Raw genomic sequence first — 27,804 nt, forward strand, 5'->3', positions numbered from 1 at the left:
AGGCCATTCCACTGACCTCAGCAGGTGCCTGGCCCATCAATCCCCTTTATGACCAAGGCCACCCTTTTTCTCCCTCTTAGATCCCTCTCCTGGAGCCTGGTGTGTCCACTCAGCCCCTGGTCGAGACGCCAGGCCCATCTCCCCGCCTTCTGATTTCCTTCTGCTCCCGCCTGGCCGCCCGGCACTTGGGCAGTTGGTCAAGCGGCGTGTGTGTCTCTTGCTGCCACCTGCCCACGGCAGAGTGCTGACCAGGCGAGCAGGATCTGCGGCTCAGGGCTGCAGACATCACTCTCCTGTGATATGCACTGGTGCGCACCCTCGAACCGAGAGCCTGTCGTTCTTCACTGTCACCGGGCGGCTGGGAAGGCAAGGCCGCCTCTGCGACTCGGAGTGGGGCACTCAGCAACCAGACAGGCGGGGGCGGCCCACGCGGGCCCTGGGGAAGCAGCTTTCCTCCCTTGAGGGCTGAGCGCGGGAGTGTTGGAGTATCAGACGCTCCTGCTGCTGCCCTCGGGGAGACAAGGGGTGCGAGTTCACCCACAGGGCTGAGCGTGGTGCTTAAGAGCCAGGCTGTGGGGTGAGGCCAGCTGGTGCGCTCAACCCAGCTGCCACCACGGCTAGTAACAATTAGGTCGCGTTTCATCACATAGAGGTGCCAAAATGTGAGGTTTTTAAATGTGCCCATTATTCTTTGACATTCCTTCTTTCAAAAAGTGCAGCCTGATTCCTTTTGCCTTGAATGTGGGCCTTCGTGACTGGCCTTTCCCCTAATTCCCTGAACACCTGCTACAGGCCAGGTAACAGGCTAAGAGGCTTCCTGTGACCACTCATGGGATCCACAAGCCCACAACCAGTGGGGTAGCTGCTCTTGTTAAGATCCCCTTTTCGAAGCTGAGGAAACTGAGGCATGGACAGAAGAAGCAAATCACTCACGGCATCTGCTAGTAAGTCACAGGGCCATGTATGTGTCTCCACTGCGTGCCCCCAGCTTCCTTCTTAGCCACTATGTTGCTCTGCGGCAAGGACACAGCCCTGGCCCCTTTCTCGGAGACCTGGCTGTTGGTCCCGGCCCCGGCCCTGAGCCAGGCCCTCCCCAGTCTAGGTGGGAGAAGTGGGGGTGTGTTGCCCACAGGTGACTGTGAAGCCGAGGGAACACATGAATGAGAGAGGACTGCAGATCTCTGCAGCTCTGGACCCAGAGGGGTTTGGTCGGAGACAGGAGAAGAAGTCCTGGGAGGTCAGACTCCTTCCTGGAGGAGGCGGAGAGAAGCCAGGACTTGCTCCGGATTAGGGAGTTCAGCAGAGGGGCAGGCACAGCGGCCCTGCCAGCTGACTGGGAATTCCTGGCTAAACTTTGCACCCGGTGGAAATCTTTAATAAAATGCCAGGAAGATACCACTGGAGCAGGACTGTGTGGTTTACATGTGATTTTCCCAGCCTTCCCGGGGCATTCTCACCTGGCCTTGGGCCTGCCAGCTTAGCGATGCCCTGCCACCCCCCCCAAGTCCCCCAGATAAGATCCTGGGGGGCCACTGGACTCTTCTTGTCATCAAAGTCCCCTCCGCTGTCAGCCACTGGGAAGACCTGCCTCCCACCACCCCTTGCTTCTGCCCACTTCCTTCCTGCTCCACTGCCCCTACCCGACGGCCCGCACACCTCTGACCTGCCTAGTCACCGCTAGACTGCTTGTCTTCTACCCAGTGGCTCTTCCCTCTGACCGCTTCTCCATCATTCAGACCGAGGGATCTTCCTGAGGCACAATCGAGCGAATCCTTCCTTGCTTAACAATTCCTCAGTGGCTGCCAGGGACCTCAAGTTGAGTCCAGACCCCTGAGCATGTCTAATGGTGCCTTTTGTGCCTGGCCATCCTGGACACAAATCCTGAGTCATGTCATTGAACTAGAAAAGTCCTCTGACTGGAAGCCGTGTTGGTAATCAGAGAAGACTTCCTGGAGGAAGTGACAACTAGGCAGGGGGCTGAGGGGTAATTGCGAGTCCATGCCACAGACCACACAAGAAAGGTGCTCATGGACAGCAGCAGCTGAGGACCTTCTTTGAAGTGTCCCCTACACCCTCTATCCCCTTGTGCCCTGAGAGAGCTGAGAGGAAGCAGAACCGTGGGGCCGTGCTACCAATCATGCAGTGTGGACATTCTGGGAAATACCACCAGCCAGCGGGCCGGCGTCCACACAGGAAGGGGGATGCAGGACTGAATTTGCCGAGCCCAGATAAGCAGCCCTGGAATGCCCCAGAGAGGAAGCCGCCGTGCGCGGCAGCCTCGTGTGCCCGGGTGATAGCGCGTGTTTGGAACGGGCAGGTATTGACTGAAAGTACCACACGGGATAAAATGGCTAACGGAGGGCAGGCTCTGGGGGAGCAAGAGAGCATCCTGCAGGGTGGAGAAGGGAACCGTGATTCTCTCCTCCGGCGGCCCGAGGAGATCCCTGGATGGGTTCATGGCTGAGTGAGACAGGGAGAAGGGGTCTGCATGCTCTTTTGGAAACCATTTGCAAAGGCAGGGCTGTGCAGGGGTTTGGCCTTGCCAGGGAAGCCGGGGCACTCAAATATAGAACTTGTTCAGAAAATAGGACTGGTCCAATGCAGTGGTTCGAGATGCATCTATCCCTCTACACAGCAGTTTGTCTCAAACTCAGCCTTCAACTCCAGGGGAGCCAGGGGCCCCGGGAGAGAACCAGACTTGGCATCAGTGAAGACAGCTCTGTTTCCACCCTCCAGCTGTCAGTTGCTACCAATGTGTGATGAGGGGCAGCTGCTTCCCTTTTGAGGACCTCCGGCTTCCCATCTCTAAAATGGGAATTTTAGTAATAACCTTTCTGCCTCCTAAGAGAGTTGGAGGATCAAAGAGATGAATGGAGATGAAATTACGCACCCAGTGAGCTGTGTACAACCATCGTTGTGGGTTTGGGAGGTGATAGGACAGTTTGGCCCCTGCCCTCACGCAGCTCATGGTCTGGTTGGGAGGCAGAGAAGTAGCTGGACTGGAAAATCCTACGTGGGAGGTACTCTGATGGGGGCAGTTCAGGAGCTGTGGGAGCATATAGCAGGAGCACCTCAACCAGGGAAGGCTTCCTGGAGGAGGTAATTTCTGAGTTGAGACAGGAATGAAAGAAGGAAGAAAGGAAGGAAAGAAAGGAAAGGAAGGAAGGAGATGCAGGTGGGAGGGGGACTGTTCAGGGTGTAGGTCAGGAAGAAGGGGGAGAAGGAAGTCACTTGAATGGCACTTGCTAGTTCAGCATGTTTTAGGCACTGCCTATTGGAAGTCTGGCAGGAGTTGGTGAGAGTCGGAACTTGAGAAGTTCTGTGTATGTACGCACAGTGGAGAGGAAAGGGCTCTGGTGTGAAGGGCTTGGCTTTGCCCCAAATCGTAAATCAGATGCAGTAATAAATCTTAGAAGGAGTCCCAGAAATTAGTCCCAACATCAAGGAATGCAAAGCCCACATCATATCCCTGTTCAGTTTACCATTCTTGTTCATGTAAATACCAAATGGAACAAGAAGGAAGGGGAACTACCTCCTCCTCCGAGAAGCCTTCATGGACTTCCCCTGGGCCGAATGAATTACAGCCTCCTGGTAACACCCACTGTAGGTACATTTGTACTCCCCCACCTAGGTTAGCTCAGGGACACCTTGGGCCCTCCTGCCTGCCCTGCCATCCCCGGGACAGAGTTGCTGGTGGTCCTTGGTCACTGCTGTTATCCGGAGTGACTGGCTGGCTGTTGTTTGTCTGTGGTAGTCTGGTGATATGTTTTAGTGTCTTCCAATCTGCTCCACATCTGGAGCTTGGGAAGGCAAGCTCCCCAAAGGGGGGTTTTCAGAGACATTAGCCCACTCTGTGAAAATGAGGATTTCCACATGCAGGTATTAGCTAATGGAGACCCTCATTACTTGTCATAGCATTAATTTTAGGAGATGGTCCTGGTGCACATTAGGAGGCTATTTTAGTGCCACACGAATTAGACACCTTTATTAGCCGTCGGAGGTCAGGGAGGTAATGAAGTGCTTGAGGTGGAAGGGAGAAATCACGCTTCACCTTGAGCCTGGTCATTTCCCCGTGTTTCAGCAGCGTCAGCTCATCCGTCAGGTGCTGCCCACGGCCCGATGCGGCCTCAGGCAGCTCAGAACAGCGGTGGGCAGGCAGAGGGAGGGTCTGCACGGGTGATCTGATCTGGGTGCCCACTGGGGCCTGACTGGTGTGCACACACATGTAGGAGTACGGCATTCAGGTGTGTATGTGTGTGCGTGTGCAGTGCAAGTTCACCTGCGTGTGTGCACGTGTTTATGTGCCTAGGGCTGAGTGTGTGTGTGTGTGTGTGTATGAAAAGTAAGTGGGTTTCCATGCAGACATATGTGGCTAAAGAACTTTCTCATTGAGCTGGAGGAAACTGGCACGGGCTTCCTGTGGAGCAGCGAGCTCCCTGTCATTTGAGGGGCTCATTCATATGGGCAGCCGGCTTCTTTGGAGGGACTCTTATAAGGGAAGAGGGACACTGCAGAGGTGGTAGACAGACTCTCAGCCTCAAGACCCCAGGATTCTGGATCTCTGGCCTGGGATTCAGGAGACCTGGTTCCTACGCATGGCTCTAGCATTGCCTGGTGGCCCGAGTGGATCTTTTGCCTTCTCTGGCCTTGGTTCCCCCTGCCAGGGGACTCTGGGCCCTAGACCTCCAGCTGCTTCCCAGGAAACTGCGGTGATTCCCTTCAGGTCCTCGCTGAGCCCAGACTGGGCAATCTGACCTGCTCTAGGGTCTTTGCTCCTCTGCCGTGGGGCTGTCGGCTTAGCCTGCGATGCTTTGGGAATGCCCATGTCATGCCCTTTGAGGGCCCCCTACCCCTCGGGGTGCCACTCTCTGATTTCTTCTTGGCTCTTGGGAGAGACACTGAAGCCATGAGAAGGGCAGCCTCCCCGACAAACAAGCAGGCATGAGGCTTCCCCTTCTCCCTCATGAAGAGTCTGGAAGGCCTGGTCTCCTTGGGGCACTTGGAGGGTGGGAGAGGAGGCAAATGTGCTTTCGGGGTGCACTCTGGTGACATGGCAGAAGGCCCTCAGAACTCCTCTGGCTGTCCAGGGCCGCTGGCCCCCTCAGGTGCCCTGGCTCTCATGGGCACAGCACTTCACAGTCTACCATGACCTTTGTCCTTCCCTCGCTCGAGAGCCCTCATAGCCTCAGCCCCTGGGACAGATAAAGAGGGTGGCAAGCCACTTATGGGCATGCGGCAAGCGAGGGACTGAGCTGGGTCTGGTCTCGAGCCCCTGTGCCCCTCACCTGCAGCCCGCCACTCCTCTCCCTGCTTCTTCTGGATGCTCTGCTGGGTAGATGCTGCAGGGGTGTGAGCTAGGTGGGCAGCAGGGAGGGGCAGGGAGGTGGCCTCTCTGGAGGGCTTTGGAGTCGCCCCCCTCCCAGACAAGGGCTGGGGCCAGCTGTGTGACCTTGGGCAGGTCACTTCATCTTGCTGGGCCTTCGTTTCTTCACCCATAAAATCTTGTCAGGAGGAAGTAGGCGTGTTACATTTGGGAGCTCTTGTACCTCTCCTTTCGCCTTAGATCTGAGTGGATTGGATAGGGTCTTCTCGGATCTTCTTCACCAGGGGAGTAGGTGGGAGCCAGTTTGCCTATGAGGATTCTGGCTTGGTTACCCCTCTCGCGCCCCACACCTTGAGCTCTGCTGTTCCCTTCCTGTCTGATCCCACGGCAAGCCCAGATGGCCCCATATCGATCAGAGAGAGACCGAGGCCCGAGAAGCACAGAGCACAGAGGGTGGGTGGATGGGTGGAGTCAGAGCATCCCCAGTCATGCCTTGTCAGAATTTCTACAGGGCCCAGGGAGGGCACTGGACACTTCCGGCTTTGGGCCCCCTGACACAGCTCCCCATCTGGGTGAGATGTCATCGAGTTCATTCCTCTCTCTCCCTGGCCTCTGATGGGGGCTGACATGTGCTGGCTGCAGAATAAATAAACAAATTCAGCAGCAGATGAAGGGCTCAGAGACCTTGCAGTCAGGGGAATTCGGGCTGGCTGGGAACAGAAACTTCCTTCACACCCTCATCTTGCTGATGGGGAAACTGAGGCCTGGGAGGAGACGTCTCTGAGGAGGAGAGGACTCAGTGGGCCAGAGTAAGGCAGGCGGGGAAGGTCTCAGAGCCAGGAGCTCAGGGTCTGTGGGAGTGTGGCCCTGGCTTGAGGGTGGAGGAGCGAGTATCGGGGGGCTGGGCTGGGGGTGGAGACCGGAGGGGTGGGGGGTGGGATAGAGAAAGAGCATGTGACAGCCCCCATGTGAGAGTGTGCAGTCACATTTAAGACACAGAGGGAATTTTATTAGGATCTGGAACCACCTAGGCCACAGAGTGAGGCATGGATGCAGCTCGCACTAGAACCCTGTCTGCCAGGCTCCCTGTCCAGTGCTCACTGTCCCGTGTACCCTGCCTACTCAAGTCTAGAGGCCTGGACAGACAAGAGAAGCTGTGGCCAGATGCTGTTCTGCTGGCTTTTCGGTGGACCGCACGTGGACCGGGATGCCAAGGCCCCTCCAGGCCCTGGGACCCACTGAGGACAAGACTGGTCCCCTGGACCCAGCACGTGGGGTGGCAGATGGCCCGGACCCACAAGCCTCACAAAGACACCCCACATGCCATGGCTTTGTTTTCCCGGGGTGGCAGTGCAGAGGGGAGGAGGGAGGCATGGGCAGCCTCCACACATGGTGGCAAATTTAGGCCACCGATTTGCATTTATTCCCTGCTCAAATGATCCAGGCTGGCTGCTGCTGGGGGTGGGGGTGAGGGGGCTGCTCTTTAGCATTTTAAGTTTGCAGATAATTGGAGGAAAATAACTCCAATAATGAAATCACTGCTGGATCGCATTCTGATACGTGACAAATCAATTCATTTATGATACCTTCTTTGTCCCACTGAGCCATTCTGGTGCTCAGTGGAAACCTCTTAAATTAATAAAACTGTTAAATCCATAAAATCCTTCGTTCCGAGGAGCACATCACAGCACAAGTTTGAATCATTAAAGGAATAAAACTGATAAATGTGAGCTGGGGAGTGTCTGTGTCTGCAAAGAGGGGCTGGCTTTTCAGACAGATACAATATAATAGTCATAAGCTCCCGTATATCCTCACTCTGTGTAGCAGGGGGAGGGGAGGGGGGCGGGGCCATGGACACATTCCGGGGAGGAGGGCTGGTGGATATAGGCCTAGCCAGCATGGGGCAGGCTGCTTTAGTGGTGATTTGTGGGACTTCAGCCTTTTAAATAAAATATGATTTAATAGCAAAGAGAAAAATATAAAGCCTTTATTGGACCCTGTCGAACCTGACTTAGCTCACCAGGGATTTTCCAAAATAGCTGCACTTGTCTGAAAGGGGAGGGACCATGCAGGCTGTCAGATCACACGCTGCCCAGGGAGGGGGAGGGGGAGAAGGAAGGGGGACAGACCAGTGGACCCAGGTAGGGCTGGCAGCCTCCCAGCTTGACTGCTTGCTGGTTGCATGAACTTGGCCAGGCTACTGCAAGTTCTCTGAGCTTCTCTTTGCTTACCTGTAAACCGGGGATAAGGATGCTGGTCTCACTGGGAGGAATGTATGAGCAGGTACACAAGGAAGAGCTTTATAAACTGCAAAATGCAAGGGGATGGTCAGGTCACGGTCATTCTTCAACGTGGCCCCAGCCGATCAAGGTTCCTGCAACTCTTAGGCACGGAGTTCAATTTGTTTGGTGCATTGTGTGTGGGTCAAACAGCATGATTCCGATGGAGCGCACTGGAAAATTCTGTGCACATGAACGGTAGCATATACGTCACAGAAGAGTACGCCATTTGTGCGTGCTTTTCTTCAAATGCATGGACCCAGGAGGGAGCCCCCACATTCAGGCTGGATGGGCTCAGGAGGAACCAGCAGGGCGGCCAGCACACAGAAAACAGCCAATGAGACTCCTTCTTCCTTCTACATTAGTCCCATTTGGAAAACACTTATGGGAGTGTTCAGGGCCCCCTCTGTGCCAGGCACTGGGCAAGGGTGGGCAGCCACAGGAAATGAACAAGACCCTGCCTGGCCCTTTGGGTCTCACGTGGGCTCCTCTGTTGTCCATTTGCCTTTCGCTCCCATGAGACTGGAAGATCTCTGAAGCCGTGATTTGGGCTTCCCCCTTTTTTGGCCTCCTCTAGCTCCTCTCCCGTGAACACACTCGAAAGGATGGAGTGCTCAGCCCCCCTTCCAGAGGCTAGCAGCTCATCCAGTGTGGCAGCTTTCAAACTGTATTTGCTCATTAGAAGAAAACTTTTTACATTGCACCTCAGTGTGTACAGACATGTTATACATATGTAATTGGAACACATGTGTAGGAAACAGTACTTACCCTTAATGCATGTTTGAGATTCTATTCTATTCTATTCTATTCTATTCTATTCTATTCTATTCTATTCCATTCCATTCCATTCCATTTCTTACATTTGGTTCCATTCCATTGCATTCTTTTCTCAGTTTTAAAAATGCTGTCTTGATCCACTAAATTAGTTTTATGATCCACTAGTGGGTGTGGCCAGTATTTGATAATTCTGATCTGGTCCACTGCCTCAGTTTTCCGACGGGGGACTTGCCAAAGACCGCCCAGGACTGACCAGCCCCATCTCCCAGGCTGGGAGGGTTCAAGCCCACAGACTCCCAAGCCATCTGCCCTTCACAGCCACTCTGCTTTCTGGCTCAACCTTACCCAGCCAGAGCCCTCCCCATTGGTCACTCTGGGCAGGATTCAGGGACACCAGAGGGGAAAGAGACCGAAGCTGTCACCAGAGGCTTCGGTTCACCTTCTTTAAAAGAGAGTGGAAGTGACAAGATGGCCCACCTGCCCTCTGCGCCCCACAGCAATCAAAGGGTCTGGTGGGGTGGGGGACCCTAAGCCTCTGGCATAATGAGCCACGTGGGGCACCCAGCAACCTGACAAGCCTCACCACCCGCAAGCATCAGGAGTTCTTAGCCCGCAATGCGAGTGCTAATTGCCAGCCAGGGCGAGGGTGGCAGCCCCACAGCCCACATCACTTGTGGGCATTGGCCATGGCCATGAGACAAACAGACCCCGGTGTCGGCCCCGCTGTGCATGCTGGCGGCCGGACAGGAACAATGGCCACCCGCCACCCCCCACAGCCTTGGCAGCCTGGCCCTGGGCACTGCTGGCTTGCAGGGCAAGGCCTGACAGGTGTAGGGGCAAACACTCAGCCTGCCTGGCCCGCCTTGATGTTTTGTCACTGTGCTTGTCACCCTAAGACTGACTGATGGGCTGTCATCACCTGCCACCACCTTTCTTACGGAGGGAAAGCTTCAGGTCGGGTTTTTTTGTTTCATCAAAAATTTTTTCCTTGTGGGGAAACTGAAATGATCCCCCTCCCCCCCGCAAAGCATCATGATTGGTAGCTTTCAAACTAAGAGCTGCTGAGGGGAACTGGGAGGCTCGGTGGGAGACAGTCAACCCTCCCATCCTGGGCTCAGGTTAATCTGTTTTTCAAATCTGGTGTCTTACGACAACATTGGTTCTCAAACTTTAGCATGCATCAGAACCAGCTGGAGGGCTGGTTAAACCACAGCATGTGGGTTTCAGGAATCAGAGCTTCCATTCATTGGGTCTGGGGTGGGGCCTGACATCATCTGCATTTCTAGTAAGTTCTCGGTGATGCTGTTGCTGCTAGTCCATGGACCATACTACGAGACCCATTGTCCTAGAAAGTGCTTCTTGATCTCTGTGTATGAGCATTGCATATATCTGGAGGACATTTTCTTTAATATTTTATTTATTTATTTGAAAGAGAGAGTGTGAGCGAGAGAGCAGAAGCAGGGGGAGAAGCAGAGGGAGAGGGAGAAGAAGACTCCCCACTGAGCAGGGAGCTCAATGTGGGACTTGATCCCAGGATGCTGGCGAATGTCCCCAAGTGAGTTATGAACTCGTGGGGAGCCTGGTAAAGAGGTCTCTGAGTTGTCCATGACCCTCGGGGTTCCGGTGGAGCGAGGGGTCAGGCTGATGAAGGGTCTGGGGTCTTTGTGCAACACCCGCCTCTCAATAGTTCAATAGTCAGCCTTACCTCAGGGTCCCCTCTTCCCCACCCTGTCCCCTTTCCCCTTTCATATGCTTGCGCCTTGCTGTGGCTTTTTTTTTTTTTTTTTTTTTTTTAGAGAAACCAGCTGTATTGAGGTATAACTCGCCTATTGGAAGTGCTCGGTAGGATGAGTTTCAGTAAATTTATACGGTGCACAGCCATCCCCACAGTCCACCGCTAGAACATCTTCATGACTCTTGAAAGCTCCCTCCTGCCTGTTTTCTATCAATCCCTGTCCTTGCTCTCAGCCCCAGGAAACTGCCGATCCACTTTCTTTCTCCATACTTTGGCCTTTTCTACGCATTTAGTGCAAGTGGACTCATGCAACAAATCGTCTTTTGTGTCTGGCTTCTGTAACACAGCATCCTGTGCTGGAGGCGTGTCCACATCCGCCCCATCCCTCTCTCCATTGCCATTAGCCCGTCCCCAGATCACGGACATTAGGGCTACTTCCAAGTTTGCTCAATGTCCAACAATACTGCGATGAACATCTGCATCTAAGTTTTTCTGCAGATAGAGGTTCTCCTTTCTCCTGGGTAGACACCTACGAGTCCTGTGCTAAGTGTGCGCTTAACTTTTTAAGAAACTGCCAAACTGTCTTCCCAAGGGGCTGTACCATTTTACCGTCTCCCCAGCCGCGGGTAAGGTTTTCCTTTCTCCACTTCCTCCCCAACACTTGTTGTTGCCTATCTTTTTTAAGGGAGCCATTCAACTGCATATGTAGGAGTGTCTCTAATGAGCCTTTCCCTGATGACTAATGACGCTGAGCTGCTTTTCATGGGCCTATTAGTCATTAGTAGATATTTGGTTAAGTGTTTATTCAAATCTTTTTCTTTTAATTGGGTTGTTGGTTTTATTATTGAGTTATAAAATCTCTTCCTATATTCTCACAATTTCTTCCTATATCCTTTTTCCAGAAACATAATTGGCAAGCATGTTCTCCCAGTCTGTGGCTTCTCTTCTCATTCTCTTGAGAATCTTTTGAAGTGCAAAAGTTTTAAATTTGAATGGTGTCTGATTTATCCTTCTTTTTCTACTATGGATCACATGTTGGTGTCATAGCTAAGAAATCTTTGCTTAACCCAAAGTCACAAAGATTTCCTCCTATTTTTTTCCCCCTAGAAGTTATATAGTTTTAGCTTTTATATAGATCTGTGCTCTCTTTTGAGTGAATTTTGTATATGATGTAAGGTTAGAATCGAAGTTTTGTTTTGTTTTGTTTTGCACACAGATATCCAATTGCCCCAGCATTATTTGTTGAAGAGACTATCTTTTTCTTATTGAATTGCCTTGGCACTTTGTTGCAAATCAATTGATCGTACATATGCGGGTTTATTTCTGTATTCTCTGTTTTGTGGCATTGATCTGTATGTCTATCTTTCTACTAATGCAACACTGTGTTGGTTACTGTAGCTTTATAGTAAGATTTTAAATCTAGTAGTGCAAATCCTCCAATTCTGCCCTTGTTCTGCGGAATTGTTTTGGCTATTCTAGGTTATTTTCATTTCTGTATAAATTTTAAGATCAGCTTGTCAATTTCTACAACAAAAAAAGCCTGCTGAGATTTTGATAGAGATTTGATAGGGATTTTGATGGCAATTTGGGGAAACTTGCCATCTGAACAATTGTGAGTCTTTCAATTCATGCACATTTACTCAGATCTCCATTTATGTAGGCTTCTTTAATTTCTTTTAACAGTATTTTATAGTTTGCTAGGTACAATTCTTTTATTTCTTTTGTAAAATTTGTTCCTAATACTTTTCTTCTTTTTGATGCTACCGTGAATGAGTTTTCTTCATTTTATTTTCAGATTGTTTATTGGCAGTAGATAGAAATACAATCGATTTTCGTATACCCTCTTATATGCTGTGATGGTTTAAAAAAAAACATGTCTCGATATTCCTCCCATTGAGAGATGGGATCTGTGCCCCTACCCCTCAGTCTCGCTCTGGAAGTTCTCCACCAGTAAAATATGGCAGAAGTAGCGCTGGGCCAGTTCCCAGGTCTTTAGAAACTAGCAGCTTCCACTTCCTGTCTCTGGGATACTTGCTCCTTTTTTTAAAAAAAAACTTCTTTTAATTTCTTTTATTTGACAGAGAGAGAGACAGCAAGAGAGGGAACACAAGCCGGTGGAGTGGGAGAGGGAGAAGCAGGCTTCCCACCGAGTAGGGAGCCCGATGTGGGACTTGATCCCAGGACCCTGAGATCATGACCTGAGCCGAAGGCAGACGCTTAACGACTGAGCCACTCAGGTGTCCCTGGAACACTTGCTCCCTGAGCCCAGCCACCATGCTGCGAGGAAGTCCAAGCAGCCGGTGGAGGTCCATGTGGAGGAATGGAGGCCGCCAGCCCTCTGCGGCACAGACTTGCCAGCCATGGGACGGAGCCATCTTGGAAGTGGATCCTCCAGCCTCCAGGTGAATGGCTTCGGCTGGTGCTACGTGGAGCAGAGACGAGCCTTCCTAGCTAGGCTTTGCCTTCACTGCAGATTGGTGAGCAAACGAAATGACCGCTGTTGATTTGAGCCACTAAGTTTTGGGGGTGGTTTGTTACACTGAACTAGGTAACTGGATCATCAGCCCCGGGAGTCTGATTCAGTGCTTGAGTGGGAAGGAAAGAAGCAAAGGGGAAAGGAACAAAGGAAGGAAGGGACTAAAACGTCTGAGGATTTGAGGGCCTGCCCCAAGCTAACATGTGTCTTGATCATTAGAGTTAGGCCGGCTCACAGACACACGGCCTTGCCATAAACACGCTGTGTGTGCCCGACCTCAGGGAGGCCATTCCTCCCCTTGGGGCCTCAGTCTCCCCCTCTGTACAATGGGGACACTTGATTCTCTCTGCCATGACCCAGGAGAATGGCTGAGCCCGGGGCTGAGGCTGAAGGGGGCGTGGTGTCTGGAGCTGCCCGGTGCTTGGGGCTGCCCTTGAAGGGCATCTGTGGCCGTGGATCCTTAGTCACTTACGAGTCCAACTGCATCTTTGGAAGCCCGTGTGCCTGAGGGAGGAGGAAGAGGCAGAGAGGGAAGACAAGGAAGAAAACCAGCAATTCATAATAATTACAATAATACTTTGTATTGTCATGCTTCTTCCTCTTATACATTATTAGTAATTATATCTTTTATTTTAAGGTAATTGTAAATTTACATGCAGTTTTAAGACACACCACAGATGTCCATCCTGTGTACCCTTTTACCCAATTTCCCCCAGTGGTAACATCTTGTAAAACCCTAGCACAGTATCACAACTGGGACTTTACCATTGACATCTTCAAGGTACGGTGGTGTCCATCACTACAAGGTATGCTTCTTTCTTGAAAGGAGGTTTTCACTTGAGGAAGAAGGTGGGTCCCAGGGCTCTGGGGAGCATAAGGCATAGCAGAAAAAGGATGGCTCCCTGTGCCTCCACCCTCCTGGGAACTGGCTGTGTGAGGGAGGAGGTGCCCATCCGTGAGGAAGCCACTGGCTGAGCCTGGCCATCGAGTCTCAAAAGAGAGGGTTCTGGCAAGGCCTAGGGTACAGCTGTCTTGGACGGAGGAGGACATGGGGCAGTTTTGGCCTGGACGGCAGAACTGGCGACACTGATTCCGGGCTCAGGATAAGGCCACGTGAGTGCTCATCCCTGGAGGTGCATGGGAAGCGGTGGACTGGACAGCCCCATGGGGCCCACCAAGGTAGAGTGTGGCGCCTGATGAAGGCTGGACTCAGTGATTCTTGGGATTCCTTCCCCGCCCTGCGAGGCTGTTGTGGGGCCGGTGGCACCAGGTCAGAATTCCCTAGGCTCTGCCCCGAGGGATGCAGCTGGCCTAGCTGGGCTGCTCTGTGTGCCCCTGCCCCCAACCTCCCCTCTTGGCTCAGCCCTGCTCTGTTCCGGCTTGGCTCACAGAGCCCTGGGCTCCTAGGCTGCCCTGTCCTCCCAGCACCAATCCCTGGTCACAAGGCCCAAGGTCAGACCTGTTTGTTTGGGGTTGTCTGGAGAGCAAAGCCTGGAGTGAGAAGGGGCAAGGTGGGGGGCGGGCAGGACTGACAGGTGGCAGCTGGGCCTGGCTTGCATGTGCTTCTGGGCAGCCTGGCCCCTCTGCCAAGCCTCCCTTCATGGTGTGCTGTTCTTTGCATGCTGTGCCCATGGCCTGGACCCCCTTTTCTTTTGCTCTTTTCATGTCCGGCTCTTCAATGTCCTTCAGTTCTCACACCTCCTCAGAGAGGCCCTCCCTGATTGCCACAAAATACATTCCTTTTCTCTTCCTTGACAGCTCATCCGCCTTCTGTTTGCTTCTTCCCTGGCACTATCACCATCTGTCATTGTCTATTGGTTCATGCATTCTTGGTCTGGTCTGTTTGTCCTGCTGGACGGCTGGACAGCCTTGTGCTCCCTGTGTCCAGCCCAGCAGGTGCCCGATGAAGGAGTGAACGGTAATAGCTAACGCTTGCACAGTATTTATAGGCACCAGGCCCTGTTCTAAACTACCTGTATTAACTGAATAAATCCTCTTAACAAACCATGAGGTATTTGCTATTATTGTCCTCATTTTATAGATGAGGAACCAGCGACAAGAAGTATGTGTCCCACAGCTAGTAAGTGGGGCGGCTGGGATTTGAACCCAGGGAGTCTAGTGCCAGAATCCATGCTCTCAAGTGCCTGAAAGAGTGAGGGCTGACCTGCTTCATGAGGGTCCATGGCTCTCCCCAGACAACAGGTTCATGGAGCTCCCGCCCCACCTCCTGCCCATTCTTCTCCTCTGGCTGAGAGCTCTAACATGAGCAGTCTTGGCAGGAGATGATGTTTGAGGTGCAGGCTTAGCCAGGGATGAATGAATGAATGCATAAATGAATGAATGATTCTCTGATGTATGCCCCACAGCAGAGGCCTAGCACCAGAGCAGACCCCTGCAGGGGCTCTCTAAATATCAGCTGCCCACTGGATCTTTCAGAGCTAGCCCATGTGACCTAATAGCTCGGGTTAGGGAGCATGGTCCCTTCTCTAAGGGAGAGGCAGATCCAGGGGCATGAAAGTTCAGGGAAGTCTTCTTGGAGGAGGTGACCTTGGCACTGGGTGTCGAAGGTTGCAAGAAGAGCTTCCTGGGCCGAGGGATCACCAAAACCCTGGGTTCAGCTGGATTCCATCACTAGAATGGAAGAGAAGACAGGACAGAGGAAGGGCTCAGGCCCTGGGCATGGAGTAGGGTTCTACCCATCCCTTGTATGAGGCCCACAACGGCCAGACCTAGAACAGGAGAGCCATTCCTCTGGTCTCTCCCCAGCATTTTCCTGGAGCCTCCCAACACCTGTCTTTCTGAAACCCCTCACCCCTCTGGCAGTGAACTCTAAGGGCTCGCTGGTTTAGTTTTAGATACACGTGGGTCCTGCTTCAAAGATTTCCAGTCTATGAAAATCCAAAGCTTCTAAGGGCAGAGAATTTCATTTTATTGAATCCTCCCAGGGAACTAGGCATTTTACATATACTCATTTCTTCCTTGCAAGAACCCATGAAGAAACTACTGTTCTTTTATTTTTTTTTAACAGCTTTATTGTTTAAAGTTCACCCATTTAAAGAGTACAGTTCAGTGGTTTTTAGTCTATTTGCAGAGTTGTGCAAGCAGCACCATAATCTAATTTTAGGACATTTCCTCATCCCCCAAAGAAACCTTGTGCCCATTAGCAGTCACTCCCCACTCCCTCCGCCTCCCCCACCAACATACCAAAAAACTAGAGGTAGCATAATGAACTCCTTTACCTGGGACCCTATCTCCGTTGAAGCTATTGCTGAAGAATCTCAAGCCTATGCTCTTCCCAGTGTGGTCCACGGACCAGCAGCATGGGCGTCACCTGGGAGTCAGTCAGGAATGCAGAAGTTCAGGCCCCATCCCAGACTTATGGAGTCAGAATCCACTTTGTGACCAGAGCCCCCGGACCCGCCTGGGATAAAGCAGACCCCAGACTTCCCACGGGGCACGGTGCCGTCGAAGTGCACGTCTGATAATGGGACACTGTCTTCCATAATCACCGGGCCATTATCACAACTATGGAAATAAGCAAATAATTCCCATTTTGAAATGAGGAAACACCCCTTGCCCCAGGTCCCAGCTAGAAATGCCCAGTAGGATTGGAACCCAGACCCATCTGGCCCCATGCCTTTCTTCCCTCCACCCTTGCTATTTCGAAGGGCTTTGATCTATGGCCAAAGTTTCCTGCTTTCATCAAGGGCAGCTCGGAGCCCTTGGCAGCGCTTTGTAGACACTGAGACACATGGGCTACTCGCTCCCTCTCTCTGAATGACTGGGGTGGCAATGGCACTGCCTTGGATGATGACCCAATGACCGGATGACCATTGTCAGCCTCTCAGTCAGCATTCTAATGATGCGAGATGGGAGGGACTGCTAGCTTCTGGGGCGGGGGCCAGCCTACATCCGGACCCAACCTGCCATCGACCTGCGGTGGCCCGGGCCAGCTTCTCCCTGGCTCAGAACCTTTACCAACTTCTGGGGGAGGCCAGGGAAGGTGACCTGGATCTGGTCCCAAGACAGCGGATGTGCCCAGCTGGCAAGCCTCTGGGTGCCGGCACGGTGGTGTTCACTGGGCGACCCTGTCCCTCCTCCCCTGTCTGAACTCTAGCAGGGAGCTCTTGGATGAAGGGCATCTGCTTGCTTAGAGGTACCCGATAAAAAATGGAGGTTGGATTCTTTGAGTTTGCTCTGATGAAGGAGACTCGGGTCGAATATTCTTTAGGCCCTTCTGGGGCTTGGAGCTAAGCCAGGTGTCCTGGGGGAGCCCAGGGAAGGGCAAGTCTGAGCATGGCCCTCTGGGGACTGGCAGGCTGAAGTAGAGGGAGACTTGGAGAGGGCCCCATACTGGTAGCAGCTCAAAAGTTGTCCAGACTCTTTATTTTATGGATGGAGAAACTGAGGCCGCCTAGCAAGAACTGGGGGAGTCTCAGGGCTTCTCTGGCTCTAACAATGGTGGTGCTGTGTCCTGCCCAGAGGAAAGGCCATGAATGTGCTAATGGGACTGTTCCCCACCCACCGAGCTCACCCCAGCCGTAACAACAGGGTGCTGAGGGGTGAAGGCTCTGGGGTCAGGCCGCCTGGGCCGAAACCCTCGCTCTGTCTTTTATCAGGTATGTGACCTCCGATGAAGTATAGAGCAGCTTTAAATGTCAGCTACCTCTTACAGAAATAAAGAGTGATCATCACAGTGCCCATCTAAAAGCATGGTCAGGAGGCCTGGCTGGCTAAGCCATTGGGCACACAGCTTGGTCAACAGAGCTTAGCTCTATTATTATTAAGTAGCTTTATTGTCCTCTATGCCAAAGCCCAGACGTCTTACTGGATGTGCAAGGCCTTTCATTACCTGGCCCCTGGTTTCCTCTCCTGCCTTCACCTCCCGCCCCCGCCCCACCACAGCCCCCGCTGCCACACACACTCTCTGCTTTATGTTCAAGCCAACATAATATCTTTAAACTCTTTCTTGAACTGGTTTCTTACCTTCAGACTTTTGACCACGCTGTTCCCTCCTTTGGAAGCACTCTTGCCAATTCCTACTTTCCTTTGGATCTCAAGTTAGACTTCATTTCCCTGGAAACCTCCCCCAACTCGGATGGGGATGGGAAGGCCTCTCCCGGGGGGCCCCCCCGACATACACCATCAGGCTCTGCATTGCTGCGGCTTATTACCTGCCCCCCTTCCCCACGGACTGTGAATTCCCCAGCAGCTAAGTGCCAGTTCGGCTCGCTGCAGGCTCCCAGGGAATATAGTCAAAGGACTAGAAGGGGTGTTGCCTCTCCGTATACAGTTAAGTGTCAAATGAGTGCCGGCTCACTGCAGTTGGAGGTCAGGGCCAGATACCCCACAGTGCCCATTTGCGGGAAGTGGTGGTCAAGAGAGTTCTTTGCTCTAGGAGGTGAGGCTTAACTCATGGTCTTGGGGGATGCGGCACAGGCAGAGGGAAGGGAGAGATGTTTTGTTTGCTTTCCGTAAATGGGTATTAATATGCTTAATGCAGTGGTAGGCTGTCTCTCACCCGAGGAAGCCCTCCGCTCCTGCCATGTGTTTGAGGAGTCAGAACCTAGAGGAAATTCATGTTTGAGACAAATATATTCTTGACCCACCTGCGAAAAGCTAAGGAAAGTGGGGCAGGAGAGCTTGGGAAAGGAGGGGACACTTGAGCAGGGCGATGAGGGATGCAGAGGAGTTTGCAAGACAGGTCAAACCATACGCCAAGGGAACAGCTGACGAGAAGGCATCAGAGGAAGGAGCGTGTTGAAAAGTACTATGGGTTACATGCAGGGTGCCAAGATGGGTGGGGACTTTGCAAAAACTGGTGAAAATCAGGTGTTTGGACATTATCCTATAGCTCATCCACTCAGGCATTTGTTTCACTAATATTTACTGAGCACTAACTATGTATCAGGCTCTGTGCGAGGTGCTGGACATTTCCTGGTGTAAAAAAGGGACTTGGCGCTTACCTTTGCCGAGCTTAGAGTCTACAAGAGCTCCACTGAAAACGCCTGGGTAATAAAATGACATGGTCAGAACGACATCTTGGAAAAATGAAGTATTATGGTAGCTGAGCTGAAGGATGGACGAGAAGGCAGGGGCAGAGAGGCTGGTCAGAAGGAGACCAGAGAGGGTACAGACAAGGGAGGCAGGTGGGAACCAGGGCCGTGTGCACGGGGTGGGGGGGAGGTGATGTGTGATTTAAGAGGGTTGTGCATTCTTTGCTAATCCTCCCGCCAAGAGGTGCAGTGTAATTTTTGACCCTTGAATCTGAGCTGGCCTGAGTGAGTCCCTTGACCAACAGCATGTGGCAGAAGTTTGGGGCCTCTGAAGCTGGGTTATAAGAAGTCTTGTAGGCAGCTTCCCTGGGCCTCATAGGACACTCTATGTGGGAGTCTCAAGCTTCCATGGAAGAAGTCCGATGACCCTAAAGCTTCTGGCCCGCAGAGACCACAGGCAGGTGCTCTGGGGCACAGTCCTCGCTGAGCTCTGCCTTCCAGCCATCTGTGCCAAGGCGCCAGGCATGTGAATGCAGCCAGCACAGAACCTTCAGACGGACCCATCCACCAGCTGAATACTACACGAGTGACCTCCATCCATACCACGTGGACTTAGGAGAGTCGCCTGGCTGAGCTCTGCCAGAATTCCTGACCTACAAAACCGCAAGGTGTAATAAAATAGTTTATAGTTTAAGCCAGTAAGTTTCGGAGTAGTTCATTACATAACAACAGATAACCTGGAATAGGAGAGAAGGCGGAGGCCCCGGGGAGGCGAAGCGAGCAGGGTCCACCCACTTCGTGCGGGGAAGAGCACCCGTCACTGGGGTTGGCATGGAAGGATGAGGGGCCCAAATTAGGGTTGCCAGATCTAACAGATAAAGATACAGGATGCCCAGTTAAATTTCGGTAAACAGTAAATAAGTTTTTAGTATAAGTATATCCCAAGTATAGTGTGGGACACTCTTATACCAAAAGCTTGTTCACCGTGAATCTGAAATTCACATTTAACTGGGCACCCTGTATTTTACCTGGCCACCCTAATTCAAGTGGGGGAAATGGTCTGTGCAAGTATCTGGAGGTAGTGATCCAGGAGGACGTCAGCCTGAGAGATAAGGGAGAGGGGCTCTGGGGTCAAATGTGCAGGGCCCGGAAAGTCTGGCCAGGGAGCAGCTGTGGGGAGCCCTGCCGGACCCATATGGAACTGGGGTATGTTCTCTAGGCAGGTGTCTTGGCAGCAGCTGGACGTAGGACCCCCGCTGGAGCCCGATCTACGTGTAACCTGTGCTGGTGACAGGGGAGGGGCAAGTGCAGGGACCACGTCCATCTGCCCCTGACGAGGGACCTCCCTGCAGCCCGTGAGGAATGCAGCATGCTAAGAGCTCCCTGCAAGGCCGGGCGCCCGGGCTGCTGCCCCCTGCCCCCGTGGGCCCCTCAGAGGCATCTCCTTCCCCCTCCCGTTGGTTATCCTGGCAGACTATCTCTGTAAATCCAGACTCCTCCATGTCTTCACAAGTGCTGACACACTGGCTCAGTGTGAGGAACTGTCTGCCTGTGTGTGGAGCGCTCCCTGGAGCAGGGCTGGGCCAAGGCAGCAGAGAGAGGGGCTCTTCCCTCCACAGGGGGCTAGTGGGATGTGGGACTCTGGGGGCCAGAGTTATTGGAGGATAAGCTCCCTACTCTTTCTGTCTCTGGTCCTGGAGGACCTGACGATCCCGGCCTCCCAGAGAGCCAAACCTTTTCCAACCCTGGGCTGCAAAAAGCCCCAGAGAGGGGCTCATTCGGGTCACCACTCTGGAGCCCACCCCTTCTGCTCAGCCTCTTCTCAGGAGGGTGGCCCCCAGGGCTGCCGCTGAGCTGGGGGACATGTGGGTTCTGGTCGGAGCTGGGAATTCCCTCTTACAGTGATGGCTCCTTCCTCAGGGCTCTGGCGAGGGGGCCTGCAATGCCTCCCTCCCTCCACACTTCCCAGGGACTCCCCCTTGCCTTTGCATGCTCGTGAACCGTCCAGCTGGCCTTGCCCTGCCTACCCCAGTCTGCCCACCGCCCTTTCGCTCACTCATTCCAGACTCACTGCTCTGGGGACCCTGTCTCTCTGTTGCCCCCTGGACTGCTAAATCCTCCCCTTTGTCGGGAAACCATCAGACCTGTGTGCTGAACACCCAGCTCTGTGCTCGAGGGGGGCATGATGGGAGCTGGGCAAGGGCTTGCCCTCGAGGAGTGAGGGAGGGTGGTAGAAAGACAGGCCAACTGAGTCAACTGGGAGTCTACCATCCAGCACCTGGAATCTAGAGCCGGCCTTGTGCGGGACATGGCTAGCCAGTGACCAAGCCTCAGGTCCCTGCTGGTCGATGGTGGCCAGAGTCGCTCGGTTCCTTCCCACTCCACAGACTGAGAATCAAGTGATGGCACTGCGGGGACGGCGTGGGGATGCCCTGCACGTGCACAGGGATTATTCTGTCTCTGTTGGAGCACAGCTTTGTGTACTTGTTTGTTTGTTTCAAATATAAACCGCCGCTCTGCAGAACTGGAAGACAGATTGTTTGATTCCAGCGAGGGGCTTGGGGTATGGCGCTGGGAGGAAAGGGACATTGGGTGTGGGTCTAAAAGAACAAGAAGGAATTTTCCAGGAAGATGAGATAAAGCTGAGGCTGGGCACAGCTGGGAAGGGTGTCTCAGGCGCTGGGAAGGGCAGGTGCAAAGCCAGTGGGGCACGAGAGTAGCTGGCACGTTTGGGGAGCAGGGAGCAGTCCAGGAGGCTGACCCCCAGGCCCCGGGAGGGCGGGCGGGCAGCCCAGGGATGGCGGAGTGGAGGGGTCACCCTGCGGTCAGCGTGGGGTGGGGGGGCGCTTTGCATGCCAGCCCGAGGAGTCTGGATTTTATCCACTCGACAGCGGGGAGCCAAGGAAGGCTGTTAGCAGGAGGGTGACATGGTCGAAAGCACGCTTGGCTCTCCTCGGCACTGTCCGCTCCTTGCCCCATCTCCAAATCCTGCTCTCCCTGTCGAGCTTGTCCCAAATGGCCTGAGTCCCCCCACTCAGGACAGCAATGGTGGTGGGCAGGGGTGTGGTCACTCCCCTGCGTGGTGGCAGTCCGCTTCTTCCCGGGGCTGCGTGCCTCTCGTCCTCCACCGAACCTGGCCCATCCCCATGGTCCGGGCGTGCCCACGCCGAGCTCCCTCTCCTGCTCTGTGACATGGGCATGAAACCCTCAAATGCCACCGCGACCAGGATTGCCCTCCATCTCTGGGGTCAGACCAGCTTGGATGGGCCAAGTCATGTCTCTCTTTGATTTTCCTGGATTAGACTCAAGCTCAGTGACTGCAACAAAAACAGCCCCCACTTTCCCCGCAGTAGAAGAGCTGTCCTGGCTGGATCTTGTGTTTGCTTTTAACGAGCAGGGATGTCTTGTGGCCAGAGGTGAAGTGAAGATGCACGCAGAGGAGGGCAGAGAGGTGGTGTGTCTTTGGGGTCCCCGTGGATGGGGATGCAGCCTTCGCTTGAATCCCCTGGTGACTTCCAGGTCCCACTGTCATTGGCAGCCTCCAGAAATTGTACACGCAGAGCTTCACAGCCCAAGGGATCCTCTGGCTCTATCCTTCACTCTGCACGGGGGAAACTGAGGCCCAGATGGGGGGGTCAGAGGCAGACCTGGAGGAGAGCCCCGCATCCTGCTCCCTGGTGGGCGTTTTCCTTGTGCACGGGGACTAAACAGTTATGGGGAGCATGGCGGGGGACCACTGGAGCCAAGGATGGGCTGGAAGAAGGCGACAGTCAGTGAGAGATGCCAAGGGAAAGTGGGGCCTGAACCATCAGGTGGAAGACCCGGCTGAGATTTGGCCAAAAATTGTACATTACTTATGTTTCAAGAGCTGTGATGGTATTACCCAACTCACCCGTCTTCCCCTGGAAAGGCTGGTCAGACTAAGATAGACAATATAACATTTTCAAGATTTTCAGAGGGTGGAGGGAGGAGCCAACTTTAGCCTCTGCCTGGGTCCGGGCCTGAGAAGGAGAGGGGGGCATTAGCTGGGCACCTGCTCTCTGCCCCACCGCCTTCTCACCTCCACTTCACCTCTGTGAGCACCTAATAGGTTCTGGGTGCTGAGAAGACAGGTATCAAGCAAGACTCCTAATTTACAGAGAGAAGGGCCTGCTAAACAAACATTTTTAACAGAATAATCCTATACCCAGAGCAGAGTGTCTAACCTCGGATGGGAGGAGGGGTAGCCAGTGAAGTCTTCCTGGAAGAGGAGGTACCTGAGATGAGGCTTGAAAGATGAGAGAGAATTCAGCTGACTGAGAACGAGGCAGGGTACCGTCAGCAGCCGCAACAGTGTGAACAAAACCAGGGAGGCATGAAGCTGGATGAAGTGCTGCGTTATGCTGTGTTAACACCCCCAGCTCAAGGGTGGAGGGAGAAGATACTGGAAGGCTCGGTGGGGGGCCACGTCTGGGGCCCGCTGGGTCATCCTTGGCAGTCTGACTTCATCTACAGGTTTTTTAAGCTGAAGAGTGGCTTGTTTGGATTTGTGTTTTAAAATATGGCCCTGGCAATAGCGTGGCCACTGACTCAGAGGAAGCAAAGGCAGGGGGTTGGGGAGCCTGCTGTAATAAGCCAGGGGGAGGGCCGAGGGCCTGACCTTGGGCTGTGGTCGTGGGGATGGAGGGGAGAGGACCGAGTTGGGAAACATCTACGAGGGCAAGTTGTCAGGACCTGGTGACGGATCGGGCAGGCTGGATGAGTCAAGGCTGGCCTTGTCAGAAGCCAGGCAGGGGTGCAACGGGCCCTCCCTCTGGAATTCAGTGGGCGGGGCAAACTCAAGGCTGCTCTCAGGTTGAGACAGGGCGAGTCTCAGGTGCCAGCGACCTGGGAAAGTGGCGACAGGATCCCAGGGGGGCAGTTGGAAACCTAGGCTCTGAAGGTCAGCGGAGAGGCCTGGGCTAGAAAGTAGATTTGGCAATGATGGGCACGAGGCCTTGGCCGTGGAGGGAGCTGCGGGGGTAGCAGGATGGCACAGGGAGACCTCACAGACGGAGGCGGGGACCCCTCCCTGCTGACCCTGACTTTAGGGGGTGGGTGGAGGCAGGGAGGGCCCGGCAGGAGATTAAGGATGGTAGAGAGGTAGGAGGCTCTGCAGAGTGATGTCATGCGGGCCAGGTGAGGAATGGCTGCAAGAGTGAGCATGTGGGTGACTGCACGTACTGCGGCAGAGCTCGCTTGATGGGGAGGGAGATTCCAGGGCCCAGAAGAGACAGGGTCACCGATGGACCTTCTAGAGGGGGTAGGCCCAGCACACAATTGGCGGACTGGCTTGTCGAACAGAAGAGGGACCTTCTTTCCCTCTGATTCCTGACAGAGGGTTGTGTTTAGAGGCGGGGAAGAGAGAGACGGAAGGCCCTAATATTTTTGATGTAGTCAGACGTCTCTAGAAATGGAGGTGGGCGGAAGGGACCGGGGATCCTGAGGAGAGGGGTGAAGGCCTGAGCGAAATGGGAGCGGGAAGCTGGCCAAGGCAGCTCAGGGGACTCTCGCGCCTGTCAAGGCTGTGGCTAGAGACCCCACAGTGACGTGGTCTCAAATCAGCCTGCCCTGGGTCCTCCCCAGCCTGAGCATACACTGTAAAGATGGTGGTTGGATTGGCTCCAGGTGAGGTCAGGCTGAAAGATGAAGGGGAGGCTGGTGTACAACAGAATCAGGGGTGCTGGTGAGAAGGTTATTCAGATGACCAAACCATTGGAATAACTGGAGAGAGTGGTCAGAGAGGAAGCAACGTTGGGATTAAAAATGAAGACGAGGAGAAGCTGGGCGTTGGCCTGGTCAGGGGGCAGGGGTGGCCTCGGGTTCCGGAGAAGGTCGCTGGAGAGGGGGAGCTGAGGCTCTGCAGAGTCCAGGTGCTGGGTGTCACCCACACGGATGCTGAAGGCCACCAGGGGGATGGCAGGCCTTAGGAGGGGAGGAGAGGCAGTGATCTGGGGCTAGGTGGTCCGGTGTGGGGAGAGGGGGACTGGGGTGGGGTCTGGGGGTGAAGAGAGGGAGACGGTGGTTGGGTTGGGTGGCCTTGGGGCAGTCAGGGTCTGAGACACCTCCGGGCATGTGGAGAGGGTGTAGCGACCTTGGGGGCCACTCAAGAAAGTGAGATGTGGGGACAGGAACAGCCTCTCCAGAGAAGACTGGGAGGATGAGGTGTTGCAAGAGGTTTTCATCACAAGGCCAAGGATGGAGGTGGTGTTGTTATAGGAGGTGTGTTCCAGAAGGGCCAGCGGGGAGGTTAGGAATGTGGTGGGTTAGGCATGGTGAGGCACAGAGCAACGAGGGAGGGAAGGACCAAAGGAGGGTGCCCTGGAGCCATGACCAAAGAGGCAGGGTGCAAGCTTTCAGAGAGGCGGGGGCCTGTGGGATGAGCAGGAGTTTCTCTGGTGAACAAAGGCAGAGGGAGGAAAAGGGGAAGAGAGCGCAACACGAGGGCACAGCTGGGCCAAGGCCCGTTTGTTCCTTCCTCCAGTGTTTATCGAGGTTTTTGAGGAGACAGGAACTGTTTTCCATACTTGGGATACATCAGTGAACACAGCAATGATCCCTGTCTTCATGGAACTTATGTTATTGTGGCTGGGGGTAGCTTTAAAAGACAGAACAAATAATAGGACAAGAAGTAAATCTTTAAAGTATGCGAGAGGGTGGTAAGGCTATGGGGGAAAAAAAAAAGAGCAGCCCGGCAGTGTATGATGGATGGATCCGGAGTCTGCAGGCGGGCCCGGCGGCTGGAAGAGTGGGTTGGACTGGAAAGTGGGGTGGCCAGGGTAGGCCCAGGTTGGGCCAGTGCTCTGGGTCTGTGGGAAATTCCACACAGTTGGACACGGGCAGGCAGCAGGGGGTGAGGATATGGAGAGAGGCATGTGTGTATGTGAGACGTATGTGTCCCAAGCATGTCAATTTACTGATGGACAGTATGTGGAAGGATTTTGAGCCAAGAAGAGTCTTCCAGGTTGGGTGAGAAGTGGTGGGCAAAGGAAGGAGAAGAAAACAAATATTCAAGGTCATCTGTGAAGGGCAGGTGCCGGGGATGACCTCTCTGTCTCTACTCGCCCTCAAGACAACCCTGTGCTTTAGGAAAGACTGTCCTTACTTGGCCCTAGTTTACATGAAAACAGTGACAGTAGCAAACGGACCTAAGGCCCAGAAGTGTTCTGAACCTGCCTGGGGTTTTCTCGAGGCATCCTCCCAGCCTCCTACTGAGGCCAAGGTCCTCACCTCCACTTCCCCGTGAGGGGTGTGAGGGTCAGAAGTGTGAGTACCGTGGCCGAGATCACACGGGCAGTGCTGTGTGTCCCCGTTACTATTATTACTATTGTTGTTCAAGGTCATTCAGGTAGGGGGGAAGAGCAGGGTTTTGGAGGGCCGGGTGGGGCTGACCCCTGCTGCCGGCTGACCTTGGTCTGCGACTGGCCGGGCTGACCGGGCTGGAGCTGGGAAGGAGGAGCTGTGGGATTGCCACTGGGCCTGTGTCTTGGCTGCGGGCATGTGACATAGTGTGGCGTGATGTGTTTTCCCCTCATGGTGCAAGATGTGACTCAGAGGGGCATGCTGGGGAAATGAGTTTCTTGGATTTGCCCACCTCATCGCCCCTGCGTTCTTTTGAATTTCTCTGAATCAGACTTTATATCTGGCTCTGCCATTCAGCAGCCTTATTTATGCAGAAAACAGCCCCACATTTCCAACTTGCTCAACAGCCCTAAAGATTCATCTTTGGCCGGGGGGGGGGGGGGGGGGGGGGGGGGGGGGGGGGGGGAGGGTAGCGAAGGAGGGGAGGGGGAAAAGGAAAAAGAAAGAAGGGAAGAAAAAGGAAGAAGGAAAGAAAGCGCCAGCAACAATCAAAACAACCCTTTTCTCCCTGCCTAATCTGGGCAGCTTCCAGGAGGATAATGTCTTTCCACCGTGAATCGCCCCCTCCCTCCCAGGCTGTTTTCACAGGAAGCAAATCCTGGAGCATTTTCAATGTGCCCCTCGAGACAGAACAATGAGGCCCTTGAAGCCTCGGAACCGCGCTTCCTCCAGTTATCCGGAGCCGGGCCGAGCCCCTCCTGCGGCGGCCGGGCGTGGGGAGGCGGCGGGCGTGGGGGGCGCGGGGACCGTCCCCGGGGTGGGGGAGGGGCGGCCTGCAGGGCGGGGCTGCGCCGCACGAGGGAAGCCCATTAGCCAAATAATAGGTTTGGATCCGACTGTTTTGCCAAGGTACCCGGCATTTATCCGGCTCCCCGATTGGGGGCGGGGAGCTGGGAGGAGGCGGCGCGGATCCAATTACGGCAGCCGCAGCCCGGTCGCCGGGAGGTGGCGGCGGGCCGGGCCGGGCCGGGCCAGGCCGGGGGTGGGGGTGCGGGGGGGGGGGCGCGGGCGGAGCGGGGGACCGTGCGCGCGGGAGCCCGGGCCGGCCGATCGGGGGGGGGGGCGGGTGCGCCTCGGCCCCGGGCGCCCCTCGCCCCGCGCGGCTCCCCCGCCCGGGCCGGCTCAGCTGCCTCATTGTTTATTGTGGCGTCTGGCTCTCCCCCCTTCCCGTCCCCCTCCCGCGCGCCGCCCGCCCGCCCGCTCCTTTCTGCCCTCCTCCCGAAAGAAAGAAGAGCCCGTCTGTGGAGACGAATGAGTCATGAATAAACAAACAGCGTGGGGGAGCTGTCACTCCGAGCTGACTTCCTGGCCGCGCTCGGCTCCGCGACCTCCCGGCGGGCCGCAGAAGCCCGGCTGGCTGGGGCGGGCTGCGGGCAGTCTGGGCGCCCGGCGCGGGTGGGGTGCGCGGGGACCCCGATCGCCGCGCGGTCCTTGACCGCAGCACCCCCTCACCCCCACTCCAGCATCGTGGCGAGTAGCGGGAGCGGGCGTGACCCCGCGTCCCCAGACCTGTGTGCACATGCATGCCGAGGGCTGGGAGTCTGATTTCCCTGGACTTGACAAAAGCCATACGCCATAGACAGGCGAGGCCTGGGAGCATCTGCCCTGTGGGTTGATTTCCCGGGCGCGCTCGCTCACACTGTGATGCGAAGGTGCTGCAGCCGCGGTGCTGGGAGCACCCGTGCATATGGGATGCGTGTGCCCGCGGTGCGTGTCTGGAGGGCCCCAGCGGCAGGAGTGTGTGTCTGGGTCAGGGCTGGTGGCCTTTGTGTGTATGTCCGTGCGCCTATGGTGTGACCGTTTTTCTGACTCTGAATTTGCTTCTGCCTCTTTAAGCT

The 27,804-nt window shown here is 54.5% G+C and overlaps 1 long non-coding RNA gene across 1 annotated transcript in view; it reads left to right on the forward strand.

The window, feature by feature from the left end:
- Positions 1-26,414, forward strand: part of LOC144382563 (uncharacterized) — a 239,241-nt gene extending 212,827 nt beyond the window's left edge. Inside the window, exon 2 of the long non-coding RNA XR_013449723.1 lies at positions 26,322-26,414. This is a non-coding gene — a long non-coding RNA (uncharacterized LOC144382563). The remainder of the gene's footprint in view (positions 1-26,321) is intronic.
- The last annotated feature ends 1,390 nt before the right edge of the window (positions 26,415-27,804 follow it).

This window comes from Halichoerus grypus, chromosome 7 (genome assembly GCF_964656455.1).
Source record: "Halichoerus grypus chromosome 7, mHalGry1.hap1.1, whole genome shotgun sequence".
NCBI lineage: Eukaryota > Metazoa > Chordata > Mammalia > Carnivora > Phocidae > Halichoerus > Halichoerus grypus.